The 13,774-nt window shown below is 39.9% G+C and overlaps 1 non-coding gene across 1 annotated transcript; it reads right to left on the bottom strand.

Annotated features, from left to right (window-relative positions):
• Positions 1-521: 521 nt before the first annotated feature.
• Positions 522-628, bottom strand: LOC112065863 (U6 spliceosomal RNA). The gene has a single exon (XR_002892280.1). It is a non-coding gene; the product is annotated as a U6 spliceosomal RNA (small nuclear RNA).
• Between the last annotated feature and the right edge of the window lie 13,146 nt (positions 629-13,774).

The following is a 13,774-nucleotide window of genomic DNA, read 5'->3' as shown; positions in this document are numbered from 1 at the left end:
TTGGAAAGTTTGGCGGATCTTGGCCGCTGTCCAACAGATTTATTCCCGGGGCTCTGTCCTTGGTGGGAACTCCAACAGGAGTGGGCGATAGTTACCTTCCCAGGAGGGAGCAGCCCCGTACGCTGGACCCAAGGCCCTACAAAGAAGCCTGGAAATACTTCATCTGTTCCACTTGTTTCTGGTGCCTAGAAGGATACTAATAACATTTCACCACCGGGCACAGCCTTCTAGTGCACGTTGATTGCCAGCTGCTCCGTGTAACTCCCACAGCTATGTTGCTTCCTCTGCAATTGAGAGCATCAGTCACGTACAAGCAGAGAGATCTGAAAGAAAATCTATGAGGACAGTATAAGGAATGATAAAATGAACATCACTGGGCGTCTATACGTGGCTCCTTTAGGAACATTGTGTTAAGCATTGCTTTATACTCCTTACAGCCTTTTTCTTGTAAGCCATGGTTTTCTTTCTTCCCCTCATCATTTTTTTTTAAACATCTTTATTGGAGTATAATTGCTTTATAAAAAAATATGGAACGTGTCACGAATTTGCGTGTCATCCTTGCGCAGGGGCCATGCTAATCTTCTCTGTATCGTTCCAATTTTAGTATATGTGCTGCCGAAGCGAGCACACCCTCATCATTTTTATAAGTGGCGAGAATCCAGCTTTCTCCCTACCTCCAGATTAACATGGTGCAGATTGGTGTAGGGAGAGAGAAGTGTAAGAAAAAATAATTTTCCCCCATTGGATTCAGAAGAACCTCCATATTTCCAGATCGTTCAAGGCACAAAATAAAAAGTAAGAAGTAGAAAATATGTTCTTTCTTTAAATAAAGGTCTTTATAATAAAATTTAAATGAAGTTTTGTGGTTTGTAACATCAGTGTTCAAATTTCAATTGTAGATGCTAAAATGTGCCTATACGCATTTTCTTCCATGATTAAAAAAAAAAACTTTTAGGTTTAAATTAAACATTTCTAAGCTTAAATTTCTGTCAGCGATCCAGCATTTATTACCATCGTATTACATCTCTTCAAAATTGGATTTTTAACAACTTCCTTAGCATCTGTAATTGATTTCTGTTCGATGGCCTTGTGAACATCAGAAGATGAAATAGTTCAGGGCAGAAACAATATTATTATCAACATCTTGACACCTGGGGGAAGATAATGATGTCTCCGCTTTGCTCCACAGACTTACCACTTTCCTCTGTCTCTAGGGAAAATCCACGTGCGGTGTGTAGAGTCAAAATGATGTGTTTGTGTGTGTGTGGCATGGTGTCATGGGTGAGAATGTGAACCGTTGATAAAAGAGCTCTTCCCTCCAATCACTCATATATGGAGAGTAGCCCCTGAAGGTCAGTGGGGAGTGGAGATGAAAATGGTGTGAATGATCAGTCATGCCTGTGTGATGATGTCACCATAAAAATCCCAAAAGTACGGGGTTCAGAGAGCTTCCGGGTTGGTGAACAGTGGAGGTTCTGGGAAAGTGGTGGCCCCGGAGAGGGCATGAAAGCTCTGTGCCCCTTCCCAGGTACCTTGCCCTCTGTAGCTCTTCCATCTGTTTGTTCCTCTATATCCTTTGTTATACCCTTACATATTCAACTGGTAAACAGTAGTCAACTGTTTTTCTGAGTTCTGTGGGCCACTCCAGCGAATTAATCAAACCCGAGGAGGGGGCCATGGGAACCCCTGATTTATAGCTGATCGGTCAGAAGCACAGGTAACAACCTAGACTTGCAATTGGTATCTGAAGTGTGTGCGTGTTTGGGGGTGGTGGTGGCGGCAGTCTTGTGAGACTGAGCCCTTATCCCGTGGGATCTGATGTTATCTCCAGGTAGATAGTGTCACAATTGAGTTCAATTGTAGGACGTTCAGCTGGTGTCACAGAATTGCCTGATGTGGAGAAAACCCACACATCTGGTGTCAGAAGTGTCGAGTGTACTAGTAGCGTAAGAGCAAAGGAGAAACACAGGAGGAGGACCGAGTTTTACCCAACTCACGTGGGAGTGTGAGCTGTTGGTAACAAATTTAAAAATCCTTAACTCCAATCCCTCATCCATAGAGAGTAGACCGTGAGGGTCATCTCGGTGTAATCAGAAAAAATACTCTCTTTACAATGCTCCACCCAAGACCTATCACGTATTGAATGGGTGCACTTCTACCAAGAAAAACTTGGGGGAATTTGAATAGCTCGACCTCTGAGTAAATCTTATTACTTTGGAAGATAAAATAGTAGAGAGCCATTATATTACTTTTCAATTTCTGGAACATTTAACTCTATGTCACAGCTAAGTGTACTCGTTTGTCCATTTATTTATGTATTTGTACATTCTTCAACAAAGCCATATGAACGGGGGGCGGGGGGAAGCACTATGCTATATCTTGTGTGTAGGTTAACATATAAGAGCAAATTACTTAAAAGTTTCTTCTTTAGATGAGTTTAGAGTCTTATCCAGGAGTATTTCCAACATTGTTTGGTCAGTGGAGTCACCTCAGAAGCTTTGAGAAATGCTCGTGCCCGGGGTCCTCCTGCATAGAATCTGATTCAATTCATTTAGGGTAGGGTCTGGGCAACAAAACATGAATGAATTGTTGTATAAGTCCGAAATACAATTTGGTCATCTGAACTAGGAACTTTATATACTCTCATTACCAGAAAGCATGTGTCTATGAAGGAAACATCTCTGTACTAGCATTGATGTAATAATATGGATAGCTACAATATATAAAATGCCTCCTATATCCTAGACCTGGTCCTCATTTCTTTACCTTTAATTTCACCGTCTCATTTAGTTTTACAAATTACATTGGAAATCCTAACCAGTAATTACAAACCACACTTAGTGTTTGATTTGGTTCTCTGAACATTACCCATCTTCATTTTAATTATGGTTTCATAAATTATAGTGTTTTCGAATTTGCAGTTGTTTTCCTTGACCACATTTTACGTTTACTGATTCTTTGTACTATGTCGGTAAGTCCTAAATCTTGTAGTAATGTCTCCAAATTACATACAGAATGTGTTACTTTAGGGAAAATATCCCCTAGACAGTTCATCCTATCCATGATTTATGAGAGTCTTATAAAAATCATTCAACAACAAAGTGGTACTTCCTGAGGGACTTTTTTTTATTAGGTTTGGGAGGTAGTTTTTCTCTGAGGGAGACTCCCTCTATATATGAACTATGAGAATGAAACATAGGGACTTATTTTGAAATACCAAATTTTAAAACTAAAATCAAAGTATGCCATATTTTATAACTAAATTAATATTCAGTCTTTCACTGGCCTCTTATTTAAGGGTGACCTTTCCAGTAAAACTAATGCCTCAATCTCTCCTGTAGAAGAGAAGACTTGTTCCTTTTACAGACCATTCATGTGAACCTTATTGGGCCACCTTCTATTTTAAGGCACCTCGTTATGCATGTGTATACAGGTTGACCTTCCTAACAAGGTTATGGGGTAAAATAGCTGTTTGTTTCCTTAGAACCTAACCAACCCTGAGTCCTACACGTTTTAAAGTTTCGAAAAACATCATTCGTGGTTTTGATGGGAAAGGTGTGCATTTTCTCAACTCGCCTGTTAGAATTTACTGTTGTCCAGAGTCATTCAACATTCTTCTAAAGTAATTCAAATGTAAACTAGACTGATATGCAATACGTAATGTAACGCAACAAGAGAACGCAGAGTACTGAAGTTTACTTCCTGGGGAGACTAGCGAGAAATGACTAGATTCTAAGTCTTTCAACCAGAAAATAAAGGATTTCAGAATGATGAGGAAAATTTGAAGGAAATGATATAGGGCCCACGGATACCTCACATGGTACTCGATGACTCATAAAGTGCAGTATGTTTTTTACATAATATGGGAGGTGTGCCATGCTTGTACATTTTACCGTTGAGTGTGGTACAGTACTTTGATCGTCAACAATATACAACATGTGTGGCATAATAGCTATAATAGGACTATTCAGCTATTTTACACAGCAATAATCCAGTCCTCTCATCAGGATAAACTGTGAGGACAAATCCTTTCAAAATCAGAATGAGTTGCCTGTAGAAGAGGGAGGCTACAATTACGCCTTAAATAGGAGCAGCTGCAACATGGTAGCGGCCTGGAGTGTGGCGGTGAAGTGTTTTTCCAATGCAATTAAATGGATTTTTTTTTAATGCAAACTAGCGTTCTATAAGAAGTCAACTGCAAGGTGAGTAGGTGTGGGATTGATGAGATGAAAGGATCAAGCATTTTGCTTACCTGAGTTAATAGTCCTGCCTTGGTAAATGATATTTTGGTGAAGATGGATAATCAAGCCTCCTACTTTCCCATGAAGTGGGCCCAAAGGGGAAACAGACTAGCACAAAGGAAAGATAATTCTGTTTCACTTGTACACCCTGTGTCTTATTTCAAAATGTGCTCAAAGCTATGTTTTGTTATTGTTGCTTTTCAAAAGGATATGATGAGTCAACTGCAACACTTCAATTTAGACAAGAAAGGTAGCCCTTGGGTAGAAAAATCTCAATATAACTCATAGGACTTAAGCTAGTCAGCACCTACCTCCACGGTGAGACAAAGAGGGGAGGGCACTTCGTTTTTGACCATCGAGATGATTAAAGGATTGGCAAATAAGACCTTTAAGAAAGATGAAAGGACCGGAGAGGGTAATACTGACAAGCAATGCGATATCTTCAAATTGGGTATCTCAAGAGTTCTTTGACAAACAGCCAGAGAACACCTCCACTGAAGATACGACATAAAAAAACTGGATGTAAGTCTAGAGCACTGAGGATTTAGTCACACATGAAAAGAATTTCCCCCCAGTGATCTTGAATGTATTGCCGAAGGAGAGTGTGGGCTCTCCTTAGGACAGATTTCAAAATCTTGGCACCCAGAGAAAATCTGTCAAGTCACCTAAGCATCCACCGACACCCCTCCTCTTCTTGAAATACTCCTTCCTTATAAAAGGTCCAGTGGACAGAGGGTCTGAACTCAGCTCTAATTATCTAAAGGGTTTCGTGCTCATAAATTTTAGTTAGGATAAAGTTCATCCAAAAAATGAACCAAGACATCTCCTGTAGCTCTTCGAAATCTAAAAAAGGCTTTCTTTTACATTAGCTCTCATTCCTGAGTATTGTCAAGGACACTGGTTACAAACAGAAATAGCAACATCTGATTTTGCAGGCAAAATTTAAGATATGATATAAAACTGGGAATTAAAATATTTAATATATTTTTAGAATGGTACTTTTTAAAAAGGATACTCTCAAATGATAGAGACGGCCTTTTTGGATGGTCTCAGAGCCAAGGAGGAAAGAAAAGGAATCCTCTGCGAGAGGGAGGAGATATGGGGATATACGTATATGTCTAGCTGATTCACTTTGTTGTAAAGCAGAAACTAACGCACCATTATAAAGCAATTATACTCCAATAAAGATGTTAAAAAAAAAAAAAAGGAATCCTCCTGCTTTACTATACTGTATTGTAAAGCATAGCCTTCAATTCACTAATTCAAAAATCACACGTTTTTAAGACAGCAAGAGACTCTTCAGCTCCCATTCAGGCTGATAGCTGCTGCCGAATCCCCACTCCTCCCATGAACTCTTCCAGGGCCGATTAGGCAAGTGACTCTTTACCCTTAACCTTCTCCGTTTCCACCTGTAGTTCCCGATCTCTGCCCTGGTTAAGTACTCACTGCTTCCTTCCACTATAAATCTACTTATGCTTGACCTTTATATAATGCAATTACCTGTCTATCCATGTATTGCTTTAATGTTTCCATTTAGTTCCTACTGGCATTCCAACCTGTCTGTCTGTGTTAATGTGTTTGATGCTCTATTATAAGCTCCTGTAGGGAAGGGACAGAATCTCTTTAGATGGGATCGGTGGCCCTCATATAACAAGTCCCTAAAAAGTGTTCTTTGCAAGAAGACAACTTAACTTAGTATATTTTTCCTTGGTCTCAGAGAGATTTAACTTAGGAAGCCATTGGTAAAGATTCAGGATGTCATAATATGTAAACACTTTCACTTTATTGACAAGTTGGGAAGAGTTACAATAGTGCTGTATTCTCTGTGTTGCCTCATCTGGATTATTATGGTTGAATATCACTTATAGTTAAGGAAACCATTATTAAGCTCCCTCTATAAACCCATACCCTCTATATACTACTTTACCCAACTATAACCTCTAGAATAGAAATTAACCAGAGAAAGAATGGAGAAAACCACATTTAAACAGAGAGAAGGGCATAAACAGAGTCAAAGAGGCTTTCAAGACAAAGAAAAGTTTGGGAACAATCAGAACAAGCACCTGGGTATTTGTTGTAGTTTTTAAGGTGCCTGGTATTAGGACAGAGGGATGGGAGTCACGGAGAGGGAATCAGATCCCTGAAAGTTTGTTTAAAAGCTGGAACTTCATCGTGAAGGGACTGGGGATTCTTGAAAGGCTTTTATATAGGAACTGACTTTGATATATTTGTATTTTAATATTTTATGGACAATGGGATTTTCATGTGTTATTTCCATTACAGGAAGGATTTCATAAGCAGTTGTAGGAGTTTGTGACTAAAGGAGTAACCAGGGTACTCTTTTTCTCAGATTTTGTTAATACGCCATTTTCGTAGTTGTGGTTTATAAATACACCTGGAAAATATTAAACCATGCAAAGTGACCCTCTGGGATCTACCCATCTCTTCAGCCTAATCTTTTCCCGTCCTCACAATCAACCCCCGAATTATAAATTACAGCAAATACTAAATTGGTTAGACAGGACGACAGCCCCTGAATCTCAATTCTGAACTTCAAAAAGCTCGATAACTTGAAGTTGTTTCATGGAACATTCAAGCAGCAAAATCTAGAGGAAACATCTAATCTGAACTGACAAGATGCTCTCTATAGAATTTATTGCTCCTACTTGGTGACTATATGTTTTGCTGCAGATAGTACTGTGTTTGATTATGGGGTGCTACCCCAAATATGGCATCAAGTGGGGGGTGTATTTAATATACTGTATAAGCTTTCAAAAATTCAAAAACTGTGAATTTCAAAGCACCTTTGGCCCATAGGGACTCAGATAGGGGATTATGGACCAGCACTTGTAATAATTTAAAGTCATCATGATTTTTTTTGAAGCAAATCCACTGAGGAATAATTTACCTACAATAAAATCTGCTAATTTTAAATGTACAATTTGATGAGCTTGAGAAATATATACATTTGTGAACCATCTTCACAATCAAATCACAAATCTCCATCAGTCCAGAAGCTTCCCTTGGCCCCTTTGCAGTCAATCCTCTCCCCCAATCCCCAGTGCCCAGAAACACTTGACCTGATTTTTGTCACTCTAGCTTTGTTTTTTCCAAAAGTCATATAAATGGAATCTTTCAATATGTGGTCTTTTATTTCTGATTCCTTTCTCTTAGTAAAATGTGTTTGAAATTCATCCACATTGTCAAGTCTATTAGTAGCGCGCTCCTTTTTATTGCTGAGTAATATTCCATTATGAATGTAACACAGTTTTGTTTATCCATTCATTGGTGATGAGCATGTGGGTTTATTTTAGTTCTAAGTACTATGAATAAAGCTGCTATGAAAATCCAAGAGTAGGTACTTGTATGGACATATGTGTTCATTTCTTTTGGGTAAATATCTAGGAATGTGACTGCTACATTGTATGGCAAATGCATGTTTAAATTTATAAGAAATTTCCAAACTGATTTCAGAAGTGATTATACCCCTTTTCATTCCTGCCAGGAATGTATGCAAGATTTGGTTGCCCCCAATCCTTGCCAACACTTAGCACTATCAGTCTTTTTTTTTTTTTAACTTATTTATTTATTTTTGGCTGTGTTGGGTCTTCGTTTCTGTGCGAGGGCTTTCTCTAGTTGCGGCGAGCGGGGGCCACTCTTCATCGCGGTGCGCGGGCCTCTCACTATCACGGCCTCTCTTGTTGCACAGGCTCCAGACGCCCAGGCTCAGTAGCCGTGGCGCACGGGCTTAGCCACTCCGCGGCATGTGGGATCTTCCCAGGCCAGGGCCCGAACCCGTGTCCCCTGCATTGGCAGGCAGACTCTCAACCACTGCGCCACCAGGGAAGCCCCTATCAGTCTTTTTAAGTTTAGCCATTCCAGCGGGTTTGTAATCATAGTTTTAAAATTTAATTTTGCTAATCACTAATGATGTTGAACATCTTTTCATATGTTTGTCACTAGTATATCTTTTTTTTTAATGAAAGGTTTTCTGTTGTTTTTTAAAATTTTATTTATTTATTTATTTTTGGCTGCATTGGGTCTTTGTTACTGTGCACAGGCTTTCTCTAGTTGCAGCGAGTGGGGGCTACTCTTTGTGGCGGTGCACGGGCTTCTCATTGCGGTGGCTTCTCTTGTTGCAGAGCACAGGCTCTAGGCGCGCGGGCTTCAGTAGTTGTGGCACGTGGGCTCAGTAGTTGTGGCTTGCGGGCTCTAGAGAGCAGGCTCAGTAGTTGCGGTGCGTGGGCTTAGTTGCTCCGCAGCATGTGGGATCTTCCCGGACCAGGGCTCGAACCCGTGTCCCCTGCATTGGCAGGTGGATTCTTAACCACTGCACCACCAGGGAAGCCCACTAGTATATCTTTTTTGATGAAGAGTCTGCTAAAATATTTTGCCTTTGTAAGATTGGGTTGTTTTTCCACTTGTTAATGAGCTGTATGAGTTCTAGATATAAGTCCTTTATCAGAATCTACAAAAAAACTACTAAACTAATAGCAAGGTTGTAGGGTAAAATGTCAGTGTGAAATAACAATTCTATTTTTATACGCTAGCAAGAAACAGTTGGAAATTGAAAAAGTAATTTATAATGGCATCAAAAATGTGAAATACTTTGACATAAATTCCATAAAATATACATAAAACCCGTGCACTAAAATTTGCAAAACAATGCCGGGAGAAATGAAAGTAGACATACATAAAGAGAGCTATACTATGTTCATAGTATGAGGGCCTTCATATAATTAAGATATCATTCTGCCCAAAATGATCTATAGATTCAATGAAATCCCAATAGAAATCCTAGAGGTTTTTGTTGAAATCAGTAAGCTGATTTCAAAAATTTTATGGAAATGTAAAGGACCTAAGCAATTTTGAAAAGGCATAAAGTTGGAAGAATTACACTACTTTACTTTAAGACTTAAAGTTACAATAATGAAGACCACATGATAGTGGCATAAGTACAGACATACAGATCAACTGAACAAAACAGAAGTCTAGAAAGAGACCCATAAATACATGGTCAATTGATTTTCAACAAAGGTGTCAAGGTAATTCAGTGGGAAAATGATAGTTTTTTCAACAACTTCTCCTGAAACAATTGGATATCCATACGCAAAAAATAAACTCTTGGGCTTCCCTGGTGGCGCAGTGGTTGGGAGTCCGCCTGCCGATGCGGGGGACACGGGTTCGTGCCCCAGTCTGGGAGGATCCCACATGCCGCGGAGCAGCTGGGCCTGTGGGCCATGGCCGCTGAGCCTGCACGTCCGGAGCCTGTGCTCCGCAGCGGGAGAGGCCGCAGCAGTGAGAGGCCCGCGTACCGCAAAACAAAACAAAACAAAACAAAACAAAAAACAAAACAAAACAAAATAAATAAACTCTTCACACCATGTACAAAAGTTAACTCTAAACAGAGCACAGACTTAAATTTAAGAGCTAAAACTATAAAAATAATACAAGAAAATATCGGATGAAACTGTGACTTGGATTAGACAAAGCTTCCCTAGGACACAAAATGCAGTTTGATGAATTTCAGGAAAAAAATACTTGCTTCTTAAAAGATACTATTAATAAAATGAAAATGCATTCCACAGGCTGGGAGAAAATGAAGAATGACTTGTAACCCTCATGTTTTTGACACTTCGCTGCCGTTGTTCCCGCTGTTTCCTCTGCCCAGCATCCCCTTTCCCTTGGTCTGTGCATAAAGAGCTCCTACTTCTCTTTTAGACTCAGATGAGGCATCAGGTCATAATCTTCTTCAGGATGGCTTCACAGATCCTCCAACTGTCACATTCCTAGTGGCCAAAGCATCTATCACACTCTACCATCACCGTCCATTTACCTGTCTGTTTTCTATAATGAACGGTTAGCTCCTTGAGGTCAAAGACAATGTTTTTTATGCTTTGTTGGGTTCTTGGTCTAAAGAGCACTCATCTTTTTCATACATTCAACACCCCTCCTTCAACCAAAACAACTTTTACCGTTGCCTCCTCTTCCAAATATAGCTCTATCTCCTTCCACCCTATTTTCCTAAACTTCTTGAAACAATTCCTCATCTATTCTTCTTCACCTCACTCATTTATTCTTCACCCCACAGCAATCTGGATTTCTGCTCCTGAAATATTTTCTATTGAAACTCTTCTCCCTAAGATTTCCGTTGAATTTATACCTGTCCATTTCCCAGGGCACTCTTCATTCCTCACCTTACTTGACTTCCTTGGAGCTTTACAAAGGTTCCATTAGATTGTGAAGACTTTGAGCTAAGGGATCCTGCCTTACTTGTCTTTGGGGATAGACAGCTGGGGAGCACCCACATGAAGAGAATGAATAGGTAGAGAAAGCAGCATGACAAGAAACAGAGAAGTAAGAGAAATCAAGGGAACACGGAATCATAGAGTCCAAGGAGGAGCGTGCTTCAGGGGGCAAATGGTAGACATTAAACCATTCCCTTACTCAATAGTTCACCCATTCATCAAAGACCACGTGACGATCGTTGTATGCCAGACAGCGCTAGGCTCCAAGTCCACAAAAGCTGTTCTACACCCGCTCCTGGATGGTCATCTGCTTCCATAGCCTCAACTACAGCTCATTTTCCAATTCCTCTCAAATCCATGTCCCTTTCCGATTTTCTGTGTCCCAGGTTCCTATTTCCAACTGTCTACTGGCCGTGTCTGCCCGTTATTTCTTCAGTCACTCAAGCTCGGTATGTACACGTAAATCTTGATAAATATAATACATATATGAATCATTTCTTCTTTGAATCCATGTCTCACTTCATAGTTGTACTTAATACTCATGGTTAACTGTGGCTTTCACTGTTTCTCCTTTCTCATCTGGACCATTGCTGTAGCTCCCACTGGGTCCCCTTACCTACAATTTAGCGTCTTTATACCCACCACGACTGTCAACCTAAAAGACTCTTTGAGCCCACCATTTCCCTGATTAAACACCTCGACAGCTTTCACCATTTCCCCAAACCCTCCACCAGACGGTTTACTCTCCTGCAAACAGTCCCAAGTGGTTGCCTAATTTTCAAGTGTTCGCACCTCCTGCTCCCTCAGGCTAGGAAAAGCATCCCTAGTACCAGATAATCACATGACCTCCAAGACCCACAGCAAATATTACTCCCGTAAAGCCATGTTAAGCCCTGCTTTCTCCCTCCACGGGCATGCTGTGTATTCCCACATTACCATGTTGTAATGGTTAGTTTATAAGCTCTTTCTCTTCTGTTCTAGATTACATCTCAATCATGCCTGTACTTCTAACATCTGGTATAGAAACGAGTACAAAAAGCTAGTTTTGAAAGGGCAAGTTTTTTTCTGATTTTGATGTGACCAGCTTCTATTAGGTGTTATTTGGGAATAGTGTCATATATTTTATGGTGAATACAGTAGTTTAAAAAAAGATTTAGCCACTTCCTTAGCTGTGGTTTATCTCTCCCTCAGAGAAAACCAGGAAGAGTTTTTTAATAAAATGATTGAAAAGGTACACTGAATCTTCAATTTAATTATTTCAATTCCTTCAATAAAAGGTCTCTCAGAGAGGCTGCCACTTGGTAAAATGTGATAAAGTTCCAACACATTCTTTAAAATTGTAAATTAATTTATGAATTTCCATTCAAAGTTTAGTCTGCTATTTTCACATAAGAAAACTCATAAGGTTGCTTCCCTATTGATTTACTATCTTTGCATCTAGAGTTTAAGCCAGTATTTAATCTCTTTCTAGAAGCTTCCATAAGCGCGGGGTACATATAAGTGAATGTGGCCCATTTTTATTGCTTTTGAAGTTAAGTAAGAATTCCACATGCATCATTCCAGAAACCGGCTTGTTTCTAGTCTTAGTTCTCTCAATTTTTGTGTTTCTACCAGAGCAGATCACTTCATATTCTTGTAACGTGCCCTGACTTTCTCTGGTTTCTGTGCGTTTGTTCCTAAGTGGTGTCCTGCCTTCCACTTCCCCCTGTCAGCATCATTACCCCCTTGCTTTCTGTTCTTATCTTAACTGCCACTGCCTCCCTGAAACTACTCCTCGTTCTTCCATCTCGATCTGGGCTTTCCCTGCTCTCGTTCCTGGAGCAACTCTTGGTGATTCTTTCATGGGGCTTCCCTTCTTCTTTCACCTTGTGTTACCGCTCTATGTATTTTATCCCATCTTCCTTCTCAATAAGTTATTGGGGCAGTATTACCGGGTCCTGTTCATCTCTGAGACCCCTGCAATGCCAAGCACAATTTCTTGAACATAACAAGGACTCAGTAATTATTTGTTTAACTGAATTGAAGTCAAATACATTCAAACAGTTTTCTCTTCACTACGTGTTGACAGAATAATTATAACAAGTCCATAATCACAGTCAGTGTAGAGCCAGAACTTGAACACGAGTAGTTTGCTGCACTTTAACCCCTAGAACTTTGTTATCCCTACAATAGACAGAATATGTATTCAAAATTGTTGGTCCAGCTATATAATTTAGCTCTAATCGCGAAAGCGGAAAAATTATCCTGATAATACTGAGCCTGTTTTCCCTGACAGTGTGTGATAAAAAGTGATTTTATTTTTCTGTGACACTTGTTTCAAAGAGTGGGAACATATACCTATTTAAGAGCATTCCTTTAGTAATTTTATTATGACATCATCTATTGCCTATCTGAATTCTTTCAGCATCTAGACAGATGTATATATACACACGGATATAATCAAATTTACTGTATAATATTGGATTGTGTGTCCCTAATTGGAAGGCTATTTGGACTTCTGCACACTGCTCAGGGGCTCAAAGGTGGCAAAGGTGTATTTGGAGCCAAAGATGGGGGGTTTATAATAAACTTGGCCTAGCACTCAGGGGTTTATTTGGGGTCTTTGGGCTTCGATAAGCTGGAAGAAGCAAGGAAGCTGCAAAACATCTTTTTAATCTCAGTGTTGGGACTTGAAAATTAAAAAAGGGAGTCTAAAAAAAATAGCACTAACTTAATCTGTCCCCAAATAAAGTAACCACTTGTTCTAGTAGAAAGCACTGCTGTATTTATTTTTAGAATATGAGAAAAAAACTGAGGGAAGCCATGAAGCAACCATGAACATCCCTTCTGCCTTGGGGATGTATTTGAACCTATTTTTCCTTCGCGGCTTGGTTTTTTCTGGGGAACCAACACAGCAGAAAGTGTTTTACAATGCCCTTTAATAGCTGTGTCAAAATTCTCCTGAACTGTCTGCGATTCTTCCTTATTTGCAGTTGAGTTTACTTTACTTTCACCAGTAGATGTTTCAGGTCAACGTGCAGTTTGCCACCAGCTTCTGGATGGAAAACTCATTTCAGCTCAGTAGCCCTCCCTTAAAATATCTGAAGCAGGTTTTCTACTTTACTAACCGCGTACAGTTTCCTTTCTAAAATATTTTGAGAATGTGAGGTTCTGGCAGGATAAAGTGACTACAAATCAGATTAAATCACACCCATAGCCAACTGATCGGACAGAAGAAGAATTGTACAGATGAAACCGAATGACCACGCTGACCACTGCTTGGTGGCGCTTTGTGGGATGCCCACG

The sequence above is a fragment of the Physeter macrocephalus genome, chromosome 15, assembly GCF_002837175.3.
Source record: "Physeter macrocephalus isolate SW-GA chromosome 15, ASM283717v5, whole genome shotgun sequence".
Taxonomy (NCBI): domain Eukaryota; kingdom Metazoa; phylum Chordata; class Mammalia; order Artiodactyla; family Physeteridae; genus Physeter; species Physeter macrocephalus.
The sequence above is the reverse complement of the archived record's forward strand: the minus strand, read 5'-3'. Positions and strand labels throughout refer to the sequence as shown.